Source organism: Hemibagrus wyckioides, linkage group LG14, assembly GCF_019097595.1.
Source record: "Hemibagrus wyckioides isolate EC202008001 linkage group LG14, SWU_Hwy_1.0, whole genome shotgun sequence".
Lineage (NCBI taxonomy): Eukaryota > Metazoa > Chordata > Actinopteri > Siluriformes > Bagridae > Hemibagrus > Hemibagrus wyckioides.
In genome coordinates this window covers 7,618,309-7,639,900 of record NC_080723.1, presented here as the reverse complement: position 1 = coordinate 7,639,900, position 21,592 = coordinate 7,618,309, and the positions used below count along the sequence as shown (strand labels likewise).

Genomic DNA, 21,592 nt, shown 5'->3' with positions numbered 1-21,592 from the left:
GTATATGTGACAAATAAAGGCTGTTTCATTTCATTTCATTTAAGAGAAACTAGTGCTATGGAGAAAAATACCGAGCAGCACCAGGAAACCCTTGCCGGAGAAACACAATGCTCGATGAGGGTAAGGCAGGCCCCTTGGGTTGGTTGAGTGGAGAAAGGGTGGGCAAAGGTTGACGAGTAACAACTGACAGTGGTGAGCAGAAGGAGGCGAAGATAGGCTAGGGAACAGGTCGGGTTGAATGCAGACATAATTTGATAAGTAAATAAGTCAGTAAGTCAGTAATTTTTTCTCCTTCATTTTACATCAGAAAATGGTGAACCAAGCCTGGACGTACTGCAATACCAGGCCGATCTGTGGAGTGGACATAGCAAGCCCCTTTTCGGACTCCCAGCTCTAAAAATCTGTTTAATATAGAGGACATATGAAATATTACGCTAATAAGAACAGATTTTTTTTTTCCAATCCAAATCCTATCTATTCCTAACCATTCACCTTCTCAAGGCCAGACTAAGGATTGTAACGTGAACCCAGACCAAGGCCAAAAAGCCAGACCACTGAACACAATAGATCCTAGCTAAAAAGCCTGAGAAGCGATCCTACACAAACCCCATTCCATCTATTCTCCTTCTCAAACCCAGTCACAGCCCGAAGCCAGACCAGAGAACACTTGATCTTAGCCAAACGGCCGAGAAGCAATAAAATTTTCATCACTTCTGCTTAACGGACAGCCCCAGGCCACACCTATATAGGCATGCATAAAGTCACATAACCAAATAAGACCCAAGTACTGAAAACTACCCATTTAACATTGAACCATACAAAGCTTTGCCAGAGCAAAGCTCAAAAAAATACATCAAACTCATTGATGTTGTGTAGGATCGCTTCTGAGGCTTTTTAGCTAGGATCTATTGTGTTCACTGGTCTGGCTTTTTGGCCTTGGTCTGGGTTCACGTTACAATCCTTAGTCTGGCCTTGAGAAGGTGAATGGTTGGGAATAGATAGGATTTGGATTGGAAAAAAAAAATCTGTTCTAATAAGTTAAATATCTCATACGTCCTCTATATTAAACAGATTTTTAGAGTTAGGAGCCGGAAAAGGGGCTTGCTACATCCGCTCCGCAGATCAGCCAGGTATTGCAGTACTTCCAGGCTTGCTGCACCGTTTTCTGATGTAAAATGAAGGAAAATCAATTACTGAATTACTAACTGACTTACTTACTTACTTACCAAATTATGTCTGCATTTAACCCGCCCTGTTCCCTAGCCTATCTTCACCTCCTTCTGCTCACAACTGTCAGTTATTGCTCGTCAACCTTTCCCCACCCTTTCTCCACTCATCCAACCCAAGGGCCGGCCTTACCCTCATCGAGCATTGTGTTTTGTCCGACAAGGGTTTCCCGGTACTGCTTGGCTTTTTTCTTCATAGCTCTGGTGTCTCTTAAGTCACGTATAAATCTTTCGCCCTTTATTAAAGCTCATTGTAGAGAGAAACATCAATGAGCTTGATGTATTTTTATGAGGTTTGCTCTAACCAAGCTTTGTATGCTTCAATGTTAAATGGGTAGTTTCCAGAATTTGGTCTTATTTGCTTATTTGACTTTATGCATGCTGGTATAGGTGTGGCCTGAGGCTGTCCGTTAAACAGAAGAGATACAAGTTTATTGCTTCTTGTCCTTTTGGCTAAGATCAAGTGTTCTCTGGTCTGGCTTTGGGCTGTGACTGTATTCACATTGCACTTCTTAGTCTGGCTTTGAGAAGGTGAGTGTGACGGAAAGAATATATAAAAAAAAAAAGAACGGGGCGGCCTTACCCTCATCGAGCATTGTGTTTCACCGACAAGGGTTTCCTGATGCTACTCACCTTTTTTTTTTTCTTTATAACTCTGGTTTCTCTTAAGTCATGTATAAATTGTTTGCTTTTTCCTAAAGTATTCTGCGTAAAGGAACAACAATGAGCTTGATGTATTTTCATGAGCTTTGCTCAGGCAAAGATGTGTATGCTTCAATGTCAAATGGGTAGTTTCCAGGAGTTGGGTCTTATTTGCTTACGTGTCTTTATGCATGCCTGTATAGGTGTGGCCTGAGGCTGTCCGTTAAGCAGAGGAGATAAAATTTTATTGCTTCTTGGCCTTTTGGCTCAGATTAGGTGTTCTCTGGTCTGGGTTTGGGCTTTGACTGGATTTTTCACCGAACTGGCTCGTTTCCTGCCTCGGTGCAGTGTGCTCTCTGCATTGTGCTTCTCTGGCGCTGAAAATGCGATTCCGCAACTCTCAGCGCTCTACGAGCAAGGGAAAGCGGTTTTTCAGACAAACGTATGTGTGCAGCTGAATGGGGCAGTTTTCTTTGACTTTTTTCACGTTTGGGGCCGACTATGATATGAAATGTGATTGTTTACTTCAAAATCCCAAAATTCGTAAGAGACAAAGGAAAGTCATAAAAAAATGACTTTTGATATGAAATATGATTAATTTCATCAAAATGCAAAAATTCATAAGAAACATGGAATAAGTGATATTCCATGAAAATTCACTTAACTAAGTCAACTTTCAAAATTTTTCATTGAACTGGCAGGTTTCCTGCCTCGGTGCAGTGTGCTCTCTGCATTGTGCTTCTCTGGCGCTGAAAATGCGATTCCGCATGTCTCAGCGCTTTACGAGCAAGGGCCAGCTGTTTTTCAGACAAACACTGAATGGGGCAGTTTTCTTTGATTTATTTCACATGTTTGGGGTGAACTTTGAAATGATATGTGATTTCAAATACCAACTTTAAAATACCAAAATTCATGAGAAACATAGGAAAGTGATATAAATATGAATTTTGGTATTTTTAGTCTTCTCAAGGCCAGACTAAGGATTGTAACGTGAACCCAGACCAAGGCCAAAAAGCCAGAGCAGTGAACACAATAGATCCTAGCTAAATAGCCTGAGAAGCGATTCTACACAAACCCCATTCCATCTATTCTCCTTCTCAAACCCAGTCAAAGCCCAAAACCAGACCAGAGAACACTTGATCTTAGCCAAAAGACCAAGAAGCAATAAACTTTTATCTCTTCTGCTTAACGGACAGCCTCAGGCCACACCTACACAGGCATGCATAAAGACACGTAAGCGAATGAGACCCAACTCCTAGAAACTACCCATTTGACATTGAAGCATACACATCTTTGCCTGAGCAAAGCTCATGAAAATACATCAAGCTCATTGTTGTTCCTTTACGCAGAATACTTTAGGAAAAAGCAAACAATTTATACATGACTTAAGAGAAACCAGAGTTATAAAGAAAAAAAAAAAGGTGAGTAGCATCAGGAAACCCTTGTCGGTGAAACACGATGCTCGATGAGGGTAAGGCCGCCCCGTTCTTTTTTTTTTTATATTCTTTCCGTCACACTCGCCTTCTCAAAGCCAGACTAAGAAGTGCAATGTGAATACAGTCACAGCCCAAAGCCAGACCAGAGAACACTTGATCTTAGCCAAAAGGCCGAGAAGCAATATACTTTTATCTCTTTGGCTTAACGGACAGACTCAGGCTACACCTACAGGGGTTGGACGATGAAACTGAAACACTGGCCAATTTAGTGTTGGAGGGTTCATGGCTAAATTTGACCAGCCTGGTGGCCAATCTTCATTGATTGCACATTCCACCAGTAAGAGCAGAGTGTGAAGGTTTAATTAGCAGTGTAACAGCACAGTTTTGCTTAAAATATTGCAATGCACACAACATTATGGGTGACATATCAGAGCTCAAAAGAGGACAAATTGTTGGTGCACATCTCGCTGGTGCATCTGTGACTAAGACAGCAAGTCTTTGTGATGTTTCAAGAGCCACGGTATCCAGGGTAATGTCAGCATACCACCAAGAAGGACGGACCACATCCAACAGGAGTAACTGTGGATGCAAGAGGAAGCTGTCTGAAAGGGATGTCCGGGTGCTAACCCGGATTGTATCCAAAAAAACATAAAACCACAGCTGCCCAACTCACTGCAGTATTAAATGTGCACCTCAACTCTCCTGTTTCCACCAAAACTGTCCATCGGAAGCTCCACAGGGTCAATGTACATGGCTGGGCTGCTATAGCCAAACCTTTGGTCACTCGTGCCAATGCTAAACGTCGGTTTCAATGGTGCCAGCAGCGAAAATCTTGGGCTGTGGACAATGTGAAACATGTATTGTTCTCTGATGAGTCCACCTTCACTGTCTTTCCCACATCCGGGAGAGTTACAGTGTGGAGAAGCCCCAAAGAAGCATACCACCCAGACTGTTGCATGCCCAGAGTGAAGCATGGGGGTGGAGCAGTGACGGTTTGGGCTGCAATATCATGGCATTCCCTAGGCCCAATACTTGTGCTAGATGGGCACGTCACTGCCAAGGACTACATAACCATTCTGGAGGACCATGTGCACCCAATGGTTCAAATATTGTATCATGAAGGCAGTGCTGTGTATCAGGATGATAATGCACCAATACAAACAGCAAGACTGGTGACAGAGTGGTTTGATGAACATGAAAGTGAAGTTGAACATCTCCCATGGCCTGCACAGTCACCTGATCTAAATATTATTGAGCCACTTTGGGGTGTTTTGGAGGAGCTAGTCAGGAAACGTTTTCCTCCACCAGAATCACTTAGTGACCTGGCCACTATTCTGCAAGAAGAATGGCTCAAAATCCCTCTGGCCACTGTGCAGGACTTGTATCTGTCATTCCCAAGATGAATTGATGCTGTATTGGCCCCAAAAGGAGGCCCTACACCATACTAATGAAATATTGTGGTCTAAAACCAGGCATTTCAGTTTCAGTGTCCAACCCCTGTATACAGGCATGCATAAAGTCACATAAGCACATAAGACCCAACTCCTGGAAACATACACAGCTTTACCAGAACAAAACTCATTGATGTTCCTTTCCATGAAAAGCTTCAATAAAAGGCAAAAGATTTATGTGTGACTTAATAGAAACCAGAGCTAGAAGGAAAAAAAAAAACTGATTAGCACCAGGAAACCCTTGTCGGAGGAACACAATGCTCGATGAGGGTAAGGCTGGCCCCTTGGGTTGGTTGAGTGGAGAAAGGGTGGGCAAAGGTTGACGAGTAACAACTGACAGTGGTGAGCAGAAGGAGGCGAAGATAGGCTAGGGAACAGGTCGGGTTGAATGCAGACATAATTTGATAAGTAAGTAAATAAGTAAGTAAGTCAGTAAATCAGTAAATCAGTAAGCTAGTAATTTTTTCCCCTTCATTTTACATCAGAAAATGGTGAACCAAGCCTGGATGTACTGCAATACCAGGCCGATCTGCGGAGCGGATGTAGCAAGCCCCTTTTCGGGCTCCCTGCTCTAAAACTCTGTTTAATATAGAGGACGTATGAGATATTACGCTAATAAGAACAGATTTTTTTTTTCCAATCCAAATCCTACCCATATCCATATCTAACCATTCACCTTCTCAAGGCCAGACTAAGGATTGTAACGTGAACCCAGACCAAGGCCAAAAAGCCAGACCACTGAACACAATAGATCCTAGCTAAAAAGCCTGAGAAGCGATCCTACACAAACCCCATTCCATCTATTCTCCTTCTCAAACCCAGTCACAGCCCAAAACCAGACCAGAGAACACTTGATCTTGGCCAAAAGGCCGAGAAGCAATAAAATTTTATCTCTTCTGCTTAACGGACAGCCCCAGGCCACACCTATACAGGCATGCAGTCACATAACCAAATAAGACCCAAGTACTGAAAACTACCCATTTAACATTGAACCATACACAGCTTTGCCAGAGCAAAGCTCAAAAAAATACATCAAACTCATTGATGTTGTGTAGGATCGCTTCTGAGGCTTTTTAGCTAGGATCTATTGTGTTCACTGGTCTGGCTTTTTGGCCTTGGTCTGGGTTCACGTTACAATCCTTAGTCTGGCCTTGAGAAGGTGAATGATTAGGAATAGATAGGATTTGGATTGGAAAAAAAAATCTGTTCTAATAAGTTAAATATCTCATACGTCCTCTATATTAAACAGATTTTTAGAGCTGGGAGTCGGAATAGGGGCTTGCTACATCCGCTCCGCGGCTCGGCCAGGTATTGCAGTATGTCCAAGCTTGCTGCACCATTTTCTGATGTAAAATGAAGGAAAATCAATTACTGAATTACTGACTGACTTACTTACTTACCAAATTTTGTCTGCATTTAACCCGCCCTGTTCCCTAGCCTATCTTCACCTCCTTCTGCTCACCACTGTCAGTTGTTGCTCGTCAACCTTTCCCCGCCCTTTCTCCACTCATCCAACCCAAGGGCCGGCCTTACCCTTATTGAGCATTTTGTCCGACAAGGGTTTCCTGGTGCTGCTTGGCTTTTTTTCTTCATAGCTCTGGTTTCTTTTAAGTCACGCATAAATCTTTCGCCTTTTATTAAAGATTTCTATGGAGTGGAACATCAATGAGCGTGATGTATTTTTATGAGCTTTGCTCTAACAAAGCTGTGTATGCTTCAATGTTAAATGGGTAGTTTCCAGAATTTGGTCTTATTTGCTTATTTGACTTTATGCATGCTGGTATAGGTGTGGCCTGAGGCTAAGATCAAGTGTTCTCTGGTCTGGCTTTGGGCTGTGACTGTATTCACATTGCACTTCTTAGTCTGCCTTTGAGAAGGCGAGCGTGACGGAAAGGATATAAAAAAAAATAAAAGGGGCCGGCTTTACCCTCATCGAGCATCGTGTTTCTCCAACAAGGGTTTCCTGGTGCTGCTTGCCTTTTTTTCCTTTTTAGTTCTTGTTTCTCTTAAGTCATGCATTAATCTTTCGCCTTTTGGTAAAGTTTTCTTTGGAGAGGTACATCAATGAGTTTAATGTATTTTTATGAACTCTGCTCTGGCAAAGCTGTGTATGCTTCAATGTTAAATGGGTAGTTTCCAGGAGTTGGGTCTTATTTGCTTATGTGACTTTATGCATGCCTGTATAGGTGTGTCACATAACCAAATGAGACCCAACTCCTGGGAGCTACCCATTTAACATTGAAGCATACACAGCTTTGCCAGAGCAAAGCTCATGAAAATACATCAAGCTCATTGATGCTCCTCTCCACAGAAATCTTTAATAAAAGGCAAAAGATTAACGCATGACTTAATAGAAACCAGAGCTATAAAGAAAAAATGGCGAGCAGCACCAGGAAACCCTTGTCGGAGAAACACAATGCTCGATGAGGGTAAGGCCGGCCCCTTGGGTTGGTTGAGTGGAGAAAGGGTGGGGAAAGGTTGACGAGCAACAACTGACAGTGGTGAGCAGAAGGAGGCGAAGATAGGCTAGGGAACAGGTCGGGTTGAATGCAGACATAGTTTGATAAGTAAGTAAGTAAGTAAGTAAGTAAATAAGTAAATAAGTAAGTAAGTAAGTAAGTAAGAAAATCAGAAAGTTAGTAATTTTTTCTCCTTCATTTTACATCAGAAAACGGTGCACCATGCCTGGACGTACTGCAATACCATGCCGATCCGCGGAGCGGACGTAGCAAGCCCCTTTTCCGGCTCCCAGCTCTAAAAATCTGGTTAATATAAAGGATGTATGAGATATTAAACTGATGAGAACAGATTGTTTTTCCAATCCAAATCCTACCCATATCCATTCCTAACCATTCACCTTCTGAAGGCCAGACCAAGGATTGTAACATGAACCCAGACCAAGGCCAAAAAGCCAGACCAGTGAACACAATACATCCTAGCTAAAAAGCCTGAGAAGCGATCCTACACAAACCCCATTCCATCTATTCTCCTTCTGGAACCCAGTCAAAGCCCAAAGCCAGAGCAGAGAACACTTGATCTTAGCCAAAAGACCAAGAAGCAATAAACTTTTATCTCCTCTGCTTAACGGACAGCCTCAGGACACACCTATACAGGCATGCATAAAATCACATGACCAAATAAGACCCAATTTCTGGAAACTACCCATTTAACATTAAAGCATACACAGCTTTGTCAGAGCAAAGCTCATAAAAATACATCAAACTCATTGATGATCCTCTCCATGAAAATCTTTAGTAAAAGGTGAAAGATTGATGTGTGACTGAAGAGAAACCAGAGCTATAAAGAAAAAAAAAAACCAAGCAGCACCGGGAAACCCTTGTCAGAGAAACACAATGCCCGATGAGGGTAAGGCCGGCCCCTTTGGTTTGGTTGAGTGGAAAAAGGGTGGGGAAAGGTTGAGGAGCAACAACTGACAGTGGTGAGCAGAAAGAGGTGAAGATAGGCTAGTGAACAGGGCAGGTTGAATGCAGACATAATTTGATAAGTAAGTAAGTAAGTAAGTCAGTAAGTCAGTAATTTTTTCTCCTTCATTGTACATCAGAAGACGGTGCACCAAGCCTGGACATACTGCAATACCAGGCCAATCCATGGAGCGGACGTAGCAAGCCCCTTTTCCGGCTCCCAGCTCTAAAAATCTGGTTAATATAAAGGATGTATGAGATATTAAACTGATGAGAACAGATTGTTTTTCCAATCCAAATCCTACCCATATCCATTCCTAACCATTCACCTTCTGAAGGCCAGACCAAGGATTGTAACATGAACCCAGACCAAGGCCAAAAAGCCAGACCAGTGAACACAATAGATCCTAGCAAAAAGCCTGAGAAGCGATCCTACACAAACCCCATTCCATCTATTCTCCTTCTCAAACCCAGCTCAGGCCACGCCTATACAGGCATGCATAAAATCACACAGCCAAATAAGACACAACTCCTGGAAACTACCCATTTAACATTGAAGCATACACAGCTTTGCCAGAGCAAAGCTCACAAAAATACATCAAACTCATTGATGTTCCTCTCCACGGAAAACTTTAGTAAAAGCCGAAAGAATTTTTTTTTTTGTATATCCTTTCTGTCACACTTGCCTTCTCAAAGCCAGACTAAGAAGTGAAATGTGAATACAGTCACAGCCCAAAGCCAGACCAGAGAAAACTTGATCATAGCCAAAAGGCCAAGAAGCAATAAACTTTTATCTCCTCTGCTTAACGGACAGCCCCAGGCCACACCTATACAGGCATGCATAAAGTTAATAAGAAACATGGAAACGGTGATATTCCATGAAAATTCACTTAACAAAGTCAACTTTCATCATTTTTCATCGAACTGGCTTGTTTCCTGCCTCGGTGCAGTGTGCTCTCTGCATTGTGCTTCTCTGGCGCTGAAAATGCGATTCCGCAACTCTCAGCGCTCTACGAGCAAGGGAAAGCGGTTTTTCAGATAAACGCATGTTTGCAGTTGAATGGGGCAGTTTTCTTTGACTTTTTTCACATGTTTGGGGTCAACTATGATATGAAATGTGATTGTTTACATTAAAATGCCAAAATTCAAAAGAAATATGGGAAAGTGATAAAAAATATGAATTTTCATGAAATATGATTTTCTACATTAAAGTGCAAAAATTCATAAGAAACATGGAAACAGTGATATTCCATGAAAATTCACTTAACAAAGTCAACTTTCATAATTTTTCATCGAACTGGCTCGTTTCCTGCTTCAGCGCGGTGTGCTCTCTGCAATGTGCTTCTCTGGTGCTGAAAATGCGATTCCGCAACTCTCAGCGCTCTACGAGCAAGGGAAAGCGGTTTTTCAGACAAACGCATGTGTGCAGCTGAATGGGGCAGTTTTCTTTGACTTTTTTTCACACGTTTGGGGTCGACTATGATATGAAATGTGATTGTTTACTTTAAAATGCCAAATTCGTCTGATATTCTTTCCATATCCCGTTTTCCGTATCCAGTCTCTTGTAGGGTTCTGGCTCCCACGTCAGACTTTCCTCACTTCCTTCCAGGTTCCCCCTTTTCCAGATCCCCTCTCTCTTTGAGCTCTGTGCGGCTGCTGCATCTTCACTTGGCCTATATATTACTTTGCCCTCGAATTAGCCTTCCACTATCTCCAAATTACTACACACTATCTTCCTCTAGGAGAGGATAGAGTCCTGCTGTCTGTGTGGTGGGCATTTCTCTGTATGGGGGTGGTGGTTTCTCCTGCTCCACAAGCTCCTCTGCCGGTGGGGCTGTAGCCTTTTTTTCCCTGTCATCTCTGAGCTCTCTGAGCGCTCTCTACCGTTCTCCTTCCAATTGGAACCATTTTACAATTTCTTTCTTCCTGTTTGTTTTTTCACTATTTTCTTTCTTTGTCTCTCCCCAACATTCTAGTCTTGCCTTCATTTTTTGACACCTGTCATTATTGAATGTGCCCTCTAGTGGCTACTGCAACTCTCCATTTGTCCAGGCATTCCATTTTTTTATATACTTTTTAATCTCTTTCTCTGCTTCCTTGTGCTTTAATATAATTACGCCTAGGGGCATGGTTGGTATCTCTTCTTTACTCCTGACACACCCTTGTCCAGCCCTATGGGCTTCACTTTTATGACCTAGGTTACTATTTAGCTGTATCCAGGACAACTGCACATAAATTTTGCCTTCAGTCACACACAGCTTTACTGGATTTAGTCTAGATTGTTCTTCCAACAAATTTATTCAATTATATCAATCAATAATGCACAGCACTACTACCACCCTGGGTTCGACCGTAACAGCAGCCTTTAATCCACTAACACTACTTACTCTGGTCTAAACAATCTCCACTACTGGCTCAAAGTACACCACTTCCCTACTTGAGTGTAAGTACAAATACTGCTTATTCAGCAATACTCCATTACAAGTAAGAATTATAACGGCAGATTTTTCCTTAAGTAAAAGCATAGGAGTATAGTACTTGGCAAGAAATAAACTAACTGTACCGTAACTGTAAATGCTTACAAATGTTAATTAAGAGCTTTTAGAATGTTACAAAACCTATAGCAATTAAATGATCGATTTGACAAAGAAGACAGGTATAAGGAAAATCATTTTAAGCTTTAAAACCCAGGTACACAATTGTAGCTGTAGCTGTATGACTGCCCAACAACAACACTGCTTTAACAAAGAGCAAAACAGAAAGACTTGTGGACACTAAATAAGTTAAGTTAAGTCTTGTTAAGTTGCCTTTACTTGTCACACATACATTACTGTACAGTGAAATTCTTTCTTTGCATGATACAGTGCCCATGGAGCAGGGTGGGTTAAGGGCCTTGCTCAAGGGCCCAACAGTGGCAGCTTGGCGGTGCTGGGGCTTGAATCCCGATCTTCCGGTCAACGACTCAGAGCCTTAACCACTTGAAATACCACTGCCACTAGTCCTTCTATCGTAGATTGTATTCCTTCTATAGCTTGCTGTGGCAGTGGGTACTGCCACTGATATGGTAGCTGAATGTTTGGTTTGAATTGAATCTACTAATACTGATGATTTTACTAATTCTACATCTGTGTAGCGTCTCCAGGTTGGCTCACTTGCTCATGGGGTCAGATGCATCCTTCTCAAAAACTCAATTAACCATTATGCAGCTCACAACTGAGCTATTTCGCTTATAGTTATTTCATTTTGACTCAACCGACATGCTGTAACTCATGGGAGCCAGGCTCCGGGATGTCTGATGGCTCTGGATAACCAATGACCCCCCCAGTGAGACTGGAGACAAAGGAGGAATCCTGCCTCCATGAATGTTGTAGTTCTGCAGACCATCAGTACTGATAGCCCAGCCTCACACCCCTGGAACTCCCCATCAACTTGTGACCTGAACATGCAAATCACCCTGCGCCTAGCAGTTTTACTGCCACTAAAAGTCAACAAGAATTCCCTAATCTAAACCGAATCAATGCCTTGACCGCGGGATGACCAAAGTTCTGACTAAAGACACACACACACACACACACACACACACACACGTGTGGTAATGGTTGTATTACCACTCATGACCTGTTGTTCTGTGTTTTGCATGAAACAGAACATGTTTTATAAGATAAGATTATATGTTTAATTGCCTATACCCAGTTTCATCTCCTCTCATACTGTCTCTTTCGTGTCTACTATCAAAATGATCCGCTTTTACTTTTATAAGCAATAAATAGTGTATATATATATATATATATATATATATATATATATATATATATATATAGTGTAGGCCAGGTGGTCATTCAATTACATAACATGAGCCTACGATACTTTAATTGAAACTTTATCCATTCCCCGACTTCACCATAAAGTATGCAAATGAGTGACCGAGCGGAGACAAAGAAATTCTTTCCCTCCAAAAGTTTCAGGTGTTGGATTGGTCACGCTGAAAAACTGGGCGCGACCAAGGGATCAATAAAAACCCTAAGCACCCATCTATCGTTGCTCAGCTTTTTGCTCTGCTCGGCTCAGCTCAGCTCGGCCCCATGGGTGGCAACCCCCTCTCCGCTCTGCGGTCGGGGGGCCCCCGTGCGCCTTTTCTTCCCGGCACGACCTGTTCTATCGTCCGACTCGACTCCGATCTTTCTGCGGGACAAGACTTTCACTTTCTTCTGAGACTTTGCCGGCAGCTTCAATCGAAGAACTTTTGTTTGCACCACCGAAACCTTTTTCGATCCAGCAGAATCTCTTGCTTACTCCGAGGACTTCGAATCTCCGAACCTCCTTGAATCCACTACATCAGGACTCTTATCAACGAACCAATGCAAGTAAAAGTTACTAATTATTTTAGATCCGCAATTTTAAGCTGAAGCCCCTTTATTAAGGCGAATCCTAATTACCCTGACGATTCTCACACGGGTGTAATCAAAACTCGATTTGAAACTTGCCATATTTGATCTCTTCTCTAGTTGCTTATCTCTCTCTCTCTCTCTCTCTCTCTCTCGTTCTGATTTCCTCCGTATTCCCTTCCTTAATCTCTATCTCTCTTTGCCTACTTATCCCCTCTCTATGATCCTTATCCTGTCTTTTATATATGTGTGTCGTAGTTAGTATGTGTTGTGTGTTTCTGTTTTATTAAATGCATTTTATTCACGAGTGATTGTCTCTGTGCTTTGCTCACAATTTCGGGGTCCCTGAACACTGACCTTGCTACGTGCTAAATTACAGCTAGTACTTCATAAAGTAGTTATTCTTTTGTGGCCAGGAAGATAACTTTCCCTGGAATTAATACATAATTATACTGTCTGTTCGGTGGACGAACAAATCAAATAATTGTTATTGATTCTCTGAGAGTTAGTTCTAACCCCCCATTTGAATATTTATACTTAATTATAACCAGTTATAATTACACTTAAATATTTAAATTTTGAGCTAAATTCGTTACATCTGCTGAATGTTTTGTCCATAACTGTCCATATTTCTGTCCAAGTTCCACTCTTCTTTTTCAGTTTTTTCAATTTCTCTTTTCCTTTCCTTTCCTTTCATTCTTGTCCTTTGCTCTCAAACCACTGTATAATCTCTATTTCCTTTTTTAGCTCTTCCGCAGCACTCTATTCTGGATTTATTTTCATGCACTTGATCACATCAAATGTTCCCTCTGCAGGCCACTGCAACTCTCCTCTTGTCCGATCATGCCATTTCCTCTTGTATTTTTTGATGTCTTGCATGTTTGCATCCATGCTTGCATCCATGTGTTTTGCCATTACAACTCCAGCAGGTGTGAAAACACTCGTTCCTGTCTCCATGATGTTGGAGATGTAATGTTTTATTGGGTTTAGATCTTCTTATCACTAAATATTAGACCTGGGTTTTTGTTTATGATGGACCACGTTTGATGGGTGTGTTTATCCGCCTTACTGGTTTTTCTGAGCACTTTTTAACTGCCCTTATACTTAGCAGGTTTATCAATATAGTAGAATATCACAAAATAATATAATATAAAAATAATGCTAATAATATTGCCAGGTACTATAATAAAATACTGTATTACAACACAAGTACACTACAATGTTATAATGCTTTAACACTAGTAGTCAATTTATCACCACAATCTTAAGCATTAGAAAAAGGCTAAAAAAGCTTAGAAAATGTAAGCTTTATGTGCAGCAAATCCACAAAGAGTCAAAAGGTCAATCAAGTAGAGCCATTAAAATTCACTGAAATACAAAAATTATAACAAAATTATAAAAAAAACCCCAATCAATTAATAATTCAGTAATCAACAGTTAATCATACTTCTATAATTAAATCAATAATTCAATGCTAATTCACCAACCAGCAGTTCAGCAGCTCATGTATCACATAATAGTGTATGGTATATACTTACAAGCAAACAAATGACAAACAAAATATAATAGTGTAATAGAATAGAAATAGAAGTAGGAATAGAAATATCAGTAACCCATGCAGTGCATCACCAGCGATGAATCTAATGCAATAAATCAGCAGTAATCAAACCAATGCAATGAATCAGCAGTAATCAACAGCACTCAAATCAATGCAATGCATCCCTTCCAAGAGACAATAATAAAATCAATAAATCAAAAGCTGGTTAATAAAACAAAAAGGAAAAAAATCATACAGGATTTAATAAGGAATCAATCAACAAGCAGGAATCAATACAATAGGAATCAGGAATCAATACTTTAATTCAGTATACTCTTTCCATTCAATAACCGCAATAACTACTTAATATTATTGCACCACCAGAATTGTTGCTATTTCCCCTAGGGGGCACTACTGCTGTCTTTATGTGTGTGGGATGAACGAGGTGCATGATGGATGAATGTGTGTGCGCTATACAAGTACACGTGGGGCACGATAAATAATCTCAAAGTTCCACATTCTACCCAGCAACAGTTGACAGAACTATTATGGCTTACACCTATTACTGCCACTCTCACTTGGAATATTATTCTTATTTAAAAGCAAGTCAAGAAAACAAGTTTAATTAATGCAACCATGCAATCAGATTGTCTCCAAATTAGCTTTGGAGCTCATTATTCATACATTGTCTCCTTCTACAGAGCTCTTCAATCACCTTATTTGGAACTTATATCTCATTCACACTTTGTCTCCTTATTTATGGAGCTCAAGTGGTGGCTCAAGTGGTTAAGGCTCTGGGTCATTGACCAGACGATCAGGGGTTCAAGCCCCAGCACCGCCAAGTTGCCACTGTTGGGCCCTTGAGTAAGGCCCTTAACCCTCTCTGCTCCAGGGGTGCCGTATCATGGCTGACCCTGCGCTCTGACCCCAACCTCCAATGATGGGATATGCGAAGAAAGAATTTCACTGTGCTGTAATGTATATGTGACAAATAAAGGCTGTTTCTGTTTCATCAATCACTCTAGTCAGTGTGATATCGATTTATCCATCACTACCAGGTCATACTTAAATGACGGTCCAGGAGTGGTATAGATCAAAAAGTTTCTTATTCATTTGTAACCCAGGGTTTACATAAATAGAAAATAAATAGGAATAAATAGAGTTAGGGAGAATTAAAATGAATACATTAATATATTTGTCATTCAATTAGTGTTTTTACTTTAGGTGTAAATATAAGAATGGTATGTTGTATTTTTCTTTTTCATGTTGAAATTACAAGAAATGTTTTGTTGTAAGTTCCTTTTATTCAAGTGTTGAGGAATCAACAAAAGGAAAAAGAGTCACACGATGTCAGGTGAGCAGAAGAAGAAGGGAGACAGAAGAAGAGAGAGAAGCGCAGTTGGTTTTGATATAGGATTTGCGAAAACAATCGCAATCTATAGTTATAACTAGACGGAAAGTTTAGTTAAAAGTCGATATAGATACGGTGTAACGCTTGTAGCAGTGGTTTGAGGACTCTTAAAAAAACTCAGTGATAACACCAGGGGTGAAATTAAAAAAGGTTTATTGAACAACGAGTTATTAACTGGACAGTCTTCAGGGTGAGGGTTCTTCAGCGTGCAGGTGGTAACGGCAGCGGCTCGTCAGTTTCTTGAGTGAAGCGCACTGGGGCTGAGAACCGGAGAGAGCTGAGGGCTCCCGAAGGCTCCAGACAGATTCAGGCAGGCAGACCTAATAAGGTCAGGTCTAATAATACAGGCAGGGGTCAGATCCAGTTATCAGACAGAACAGGCTTTCAGATAGTAAACAGGGTCCAAGGCTTAATCCAGGAACAGTTCCAGAGTCAAATCAGGTACTCATGGCTGGCAGAGATCAGGCAGAAGATAGGTCAGAAATATAGCAGGATTCAGAAGCTCACAGGATAACAGATCAGGTCCAAGTCTCCGATTAGGTTCCAGTTCCAGTTCCAGTTCCTGGAAGGTGTTGGCTCTCAGGCACAAAGGCACAATCTGGCAGAGAAACAGGCCCAGAGTAGCTGTTTACATAGGACAGAGAAAGGAGCACAGGTAAAAGTCATCAGGTAATTAGAGTGGCAGAGTGAGGAGACAGGAGAGGGAGGGGGAAAGAGAGCAGGTGAAACCCAGGAACTGGAGTAGCAGGATCTGGGTGAGGCAGTGGAGCAGGGATCATGACATACGGGTAATACAGTCCTCTGTTTCACTGGTGATATTGAGCGGGTTTTCAGTGTTTTGACCTTGGATTCGGCAACAACACTGACAGATACCACCGTGTGTCCTGTGATGGCAAGCCACCCAGCGAGTTACTAAAACAACGGATTTCAGCGGATTCCTTGTGTTGAATTGTTTTTGTCTTTCCTCCTGGATAATTATTTCAGAACTGTGTATATATTTAATGGAATTTGAATTGTGATATTTTATTTAGTCATTGTTCTATAATGTTCATTTTTTCCTGTCTTTGATTTTCACGGGATTTATACTGTTGTATTTTTTTTTGTTTTGTCAATTTATTAGGTGTTTAAATTTAAAATAACCGCACTGTAAAAAAAAAAAACCCCTGTATATTTTACGGTAAAATACTGGCAGCTGGGTTGCCAGAATTTTACTGTAAATTGTATGGTGACACTGTTCACCACTTTACAGAATGCTAAACAAAGACAGTAAGAAATATTGCCTTAATTGAAAGTAAAATCATCTCAAGCATCTCTATGTACACTTTGGAGTAGGATTTGGAGTAGGATTTACTTGAAAAAAGCTTGGAAACAATTTTCACTCAGAAAAGGCAAGTAAATTTACAAAAATTTGCCAAGTAAAAGCTTAATTTTTTTAACTTAATTTTTACTAACTTTAAAAATTTTTTAAGTTAAGTTTACTTGGGAATTCCCAGTAAAAATTATTGACATTTGTTTGTAAATTTTACTTAAATAATGCTTATAAATATATTATGATTTATTGCCATTTTTTACATAGGAGTCCTAGTTATCGTTTTATCCTGAGTAACCTTTACTTTAAATATTACTTAAACATTACTTAATATAATTTGTGTTGTATTACTACTGATGTTTTCAATAACAAAACACTGACAGACATTCATTTTAATTTGAATTAAACTTATGAAAAAAAACAAAGGGAATGCTAAAACACATGGACAAACATGAATTGAGATTAAATGCTCTTGGCCAAAATGGTTCAACATCTTTATCCTTTCACAGATGCTTCATTGTATTTTTGTATAAAAACAGAGCACATACAACACTGTGATAAAACAAATAAACCTCTGGTTCTGTTTTCTTTAGCAGCACTGCATTACTTACATAACACTGCATTACAATGTTTCTGTTAAACAGCACAGTATAGTACAAACTTTGCTCTAAGTTACATTAACAAGCTTTTTAAGAACATTCTCACTTGCTAAGCAAATGAACAAATACAAAAAGTAACTACTTTTGTAGCTTTCTATGCAAAGAGCTAACTTTTGGAGAAAATTTTAAAGCATCCAGCCCAAGAAAGGTTTTCTGAAAGACTTCAGAAGTGTTTCTCAGCTTTGGGGGATAGCTTAAGTTCAGGGAGTAAATGAAGCCCATGAGCAGAAGGATCGCATTTGTGAGATTCTTACATCCCAACAGCACCTCAGTTCCCTCAATGACGATGATGACGTCAGCTATGTTGGCATCTTTCTCTCCTGCAGTGCTGCCCAGTACAATGATCTTCATTACATGATTGGTGAAGCTTTAATCTTCTTTAAAGATCTTTAATCATGTCTCTGCTGACATCCTGTCAAATACACAAATAAGTGCAAAGTGGTTACAATACTGTACAGTAAATTAGTTGCACATTCTCTTTAATTTTATGTGATAAGTGCCCCACACAGAGATTTGGTGTCGCCATCTATAAAATATGTTTTTACACGAAGAAATAAAAACAGACTAAATACAGAAGAACTGTGACTGCAAGACGCTTAAAAAAACTACCTGTAAAGCTACAGTACTGTAAAAAGTTTTAGGCACTTGTGTAAAAATTATGTAAAGTGGAGATGCCTTCAAAATGCTTTCATAAACTGACTCATAAATCAGTTTTCTCTTCCTTCACATTATAATAGATAGTCTCAATGACTGTGAGACCAGATCTTCTGTGAAGCACCAACTGTTATCAGACTCTCTGTGCATACAAAAATCTCACTGGATTATTACAAATAATGGCAAAATGAATGTTTAGGAATGTGAACTGATACTTCATAATGACAAACTACAGCACAAACATATACGGTATACATGTACTGTACATATCCGAAGTCAAATCAAAATTTGAGTTTATCTACTAATGTACCTGGTAGGATTCAATGAGCTCCTCAGATGATTCTCCCAGGTAGGAAAGCAGGCAGAGAATCACAGCATCTCGCTGATCTTCAACTTGCTGTTAAAAACAAAAGTAAATTGCAGCGGACATTAAAACTGTGCACTTCTATCTACATTCAACTGCATATCTATAAAGTCAGGAAGCAGCAAGATATCAGATGTGTAATATATACATTTACCTGGCTGAGTGAATCTAGCACACTTCGAATTTTTATGCCTGCATCCCCACCCTTCATTTTAACCTTCCTATTGTGTTAGCTTTCTGTTACCATCCCTTATGATAACGGGTTGGTTTTGACCCGTGTCTTAAATCAGTCATAAAATACAATCAAAACAATGATTTAGCATCCAATTTGTTTTCTACCTCTTGGTTACCTTGTTAGGCTTCCTTATCCATGAAAAGATTTGTTTTAAGAATTTTGGTGTGCCCTCTGGGCCTTTCTTTTCACAGCATACCTGTCGCTTTCAACTGAAAAAATAATGGTAAAATGAACCTCAAGAGAATTATATAAATTAATAAAAGGTTATTTTACCTGACTATTACTGAGAGGTATTAGAACACATCTCTAAAACAAATTTGTTTTATTTTATTTTAATTTTAATAATATTAACTATAGTAACATCTATGGTGTTACGGGTCAATTTTGACCCATATATATTTACTTCAAGAAAAAGGCAAAAATTCTTTTTTTTTTTTTGTTCTTTACTCCTGAGAAGTTCTTGTACAAGGTCATAGCTTGTAAAAAAAATGGTCACATGTGGTGATGTGACCCCGCAGTCCAGTAATCATACTGAGGACTACACGTTTTCCTTGATTTTTCTCAGTAATGCCACTCGTAGGTTTGCTTGTGTATGATTTCATGCATAACTGGTTTTTGCATCAAAGGCTGCCATATTTGCCTGGCTTACTGGGGATGTATTGCCGAAAAGGGCATTTTCCATGGAAAGGGACAAAACATTCATCTACTCTCACCTCTGGCCCTGGGTTGAACATCAGTGGAAGGAGCTGTACCCATTTCTCCCAGACATACCTGATGGGAGCAAGCTAGTCAGATTTTGCTCTAGTATCTCCATTGTCAAATCTGAAGATTCTTGATATCATTTGAAAGGTCTGAAGTGACATTGTTGCCCGGAAAATATTTCTGCCTGTCGATCAGAGACCATCAGTGGCTTCATTGCTGGATCTGTACACTCCAGCAAAAAGAACACCAATATAAGCATCTAGATATTCCTCATCAATGTCATTCCAGATGTCACCATGGACTTTTTTCCCTTCAAGATTTATCATAGCAATGATGATTTTTTTTTAGTGACAATGGCATAAACAGACCAAAACATGTCTTGATGTCACTTACTCTCGTCAGAGCAAAACTTGGGTCAGTTTTGATGACATTTGCATCAGTTGCCCTTCCATGTAAGCCAGAAAGTACTGAGCTCCAACAGATGTTACAACTTTTGGATTTGAATGTTTCAGCAGGAGCGGGAGCAGCTTCAGCACCAGTGTCCTCCTCATCAGATTTATCAGTTGTGTCTGTCGTCTTCCACCAACAGTGTAAGCAGCCAGGGAATAGTAGTCAACCATTTCTCTCTGCTCAAGTAACTGAATGTTGGCTGTGTGTTCTAACTCATAGCTCCTAAGTGGACTAAGATGGCAGCGCGTGCACAACGCGAGGCTCAGCATCTCACCAGTTTTTGCGTTTTAGCAGTTATTTTTTTATTCCTTGCTGGTTTGTTCACTAAGAATAGCCTTGCTTTAACATCCTACAGCAGGCAAGAACTTTTAGACATTGGATTACGCCATTCTGTTACTTCTATCGCTGATCTCCGACTCATCCCAGAGATCTCCAGAACACCGGAAGCTGCTCACTCTGCCCGGCCAGGTGGAAGTGCTCGCAGGCGGCGTCGAGACCGTAAACAAAGGCGGGGGAAGCGTGGCAGGCTAAGGGCTAAGCTAAAGCTTACGCTGCATCGGCTCTCTTTACCCAGCATTTCCCTCGCTAATGTTCGGTCACTGGTCAACAAAATGGACGAGCTACGACTGCACATCTTCAGCAATAAGAGGATTATGGACTCAAACATCATGATTTTCACAGAAACATGGTTGAATAGCGGCATTCCGGATAGCACTATTGAGCTAGCCGAACGCTATGTTTTACGGGCAGAAAGGACAGCAGAGGACACCGGTAAGACCAGAGGTGGTAACCATTGTTACCATTGATACACAGCGTACATTCCACCAGATGCTAATGCCAAGATTGCAATGAAAGATGTAACGAAATTAGCTCAAAATTTAAATATTTAAGTGTAATTATAACTGGTTATAATTAATTATAAATATTCAAATGGGGGTTTTAGAACTAACTGTCAGAGAATCAATAACAATTATTTGATTTGTTCGTCCACCAAACAGGCAGTATAATTGTTTATTAATTCCAGGGAAAGTTACCTTCCTGGCCAAGAAAGAATAACTACTTTATAAAGTACTAGCTGTAATTTAGCATGTAGCAAGGTCAATGTTCAGGGACCCCGAAATTGTGAGCAAAGCACAGAGACAATCACTCGTGAATAAAATGCATTTAATGACACAAAACTTTTGGGAAAAAGTTTCTTCGTCTCTGCTCAGGCACTCATTTGCATACTTTATGGTGAAGTCAGGGAATAGATAAAGTTTAAATTAATGTATAGTAGGCTCATGTTATGTACTTGAATGACCACATGGCATACACTATTGCTTATAAAAGTAAAAGCGGATCATTTTGATAGTAGACACGAAAGAGACAGTATGAGAGGAGAGGAAACTGGGTATAGGCAGTTAAACATATAATCTTATCTTATAAAACATGTTCTGTTTCATGCAAAACACAGAACAGGTCATAAGTGGTAATACAACAACAAAAATATAAAGGCAAAAGGGGAATACATATACACAGGTGTGTTAGGCATGGGTCAGGTAGGGTTTTACTATTGTTTTATTGAAACTTGAATAAAGGAACTCTCCTTATGTGTGTATGTATGAGGGTCAGGATGAACGTTTCCAGCTATTTTGGGGGTGTGTGTGTGTGTGTGGGTGGGTGTGTGTGTGTGTGTGTATCTTTAGTCAGAACTTTGCTCATCCCCCGGT

At 40.3% G+C, this 21,592-nt stretch overlaps 1 long non-coding RNA gene, 4 other non-coding genes and 6 pseudogenes across 5 annotated transcripts; 4 read left to right on the top strand and 7 right to left on the bottom strand.

Moving 5' to 3' along the window:
• Nucleotides 1–308: 308 nt before the first annotated feature.
• On the bottom strand, nt 309–474 carry LOC131365360 (U2 spliceosomal RNA; annotated as a pseudogene).
• Nucleotides 475–998: 524 nt separating this feature from the next.
• Nucleotides 999–1,164, top strand: LOC131365363 (U2 spliceosomal RNA; annotated as a pseudogene).
• Nucleotides 1,165–1,422: 258 nt separating this feature from the next.
• LOC131365315 (U5 spliceosomal RNA) lies at nt 1,423–1,538 on the top strand. Its single transcript, XR_009206621.1, has one exon. It is a non-coding gene; the product is annotated as a U5 spliceosomal RNA (small nuclear RNA).
• A 3,703-nt stretch (nt 1,539–5,241) lies between these two features.
• Nucleotides 5,242–5,454, bottom strand: LOC131365361 (U2 spliceosomal RNA; annotated as a pseudogene).
• A 478-nt stretch (nt 5,455–5,932) lies between these two features.
• On the top strand, nt 5,933–6,097 carry LOC131365364 (U2 spliceosomal RNA; annotated as a pseudogene).
• Nucleotides 6,098–6,347: 250 nt separating this feature from the next.
• LOC131365310 (U5 spliceosomal RNA) lies at nt 6,348–6,462 on the top strand. The gene has a single exon (XR_009206616.1). It is a non-coding gene; the product is annotated as a U5 spliceosomal RNA (small nuclear RNA).
• Nucleotides 6,463–7,006: 544 nt separating this feature from the next.
• On the bottom strand, nt 7,007–7,121 carry LOC131365313 (U5 spliceosomal RNA). Its single transcript, XR_009206619.1, has one exon. It is a non-coding gene; the product is annotated as a U5 spliceosomal RNA (small nuclear RNA).
• Nucleotides 7,122–7,424: 303 nt separating this feature from the next.
• LOC131365362 (U2 spliceosomal RNA) lies at nt 7,425–7,588 on the bottom strand (annotated as a pseudogene).
• Nucleotides 7,589–7,940: 352 nt separating this feature from the next.
• On the bottom strand, nt 7,941–8,055 carry LOC131365312 (U5 spliceosomal RNA). Its single transcript, XR_009206618.1, has one exon. It is a non-coding gene; the product is annotated as a U5 spliceosomal RNA (small nuclear RNA).
• Nucleotides 8,056–8,318: 263 nt separating this feature from the next.
• LOC131365359 (U2 spliceosomal RNA) lies at nt 8,319–8,482 on the bottom strand (annotated as a pseudogene).
• An 8,768-nt stretch (nt 8,483–17,250) lies between these two features.
• LOC131364827 (uncharacterized) lies at nt 17,251–18,712 on the bottom strand. Its single transcript, XR_009206530.1, has 3 exons — nt 18,651–18,712; nt 18,443–18,529; nt 17,251–17,890 (listed from the first exon to the last, which is right to left on the bottom strand). It is a non-coding gene; the product is annotated as an uncharacterized LOC131364827 (long non-coding RNA).
• Nucleotides 18,713–21,592: the final 2,880 nt, after the last annotated feature.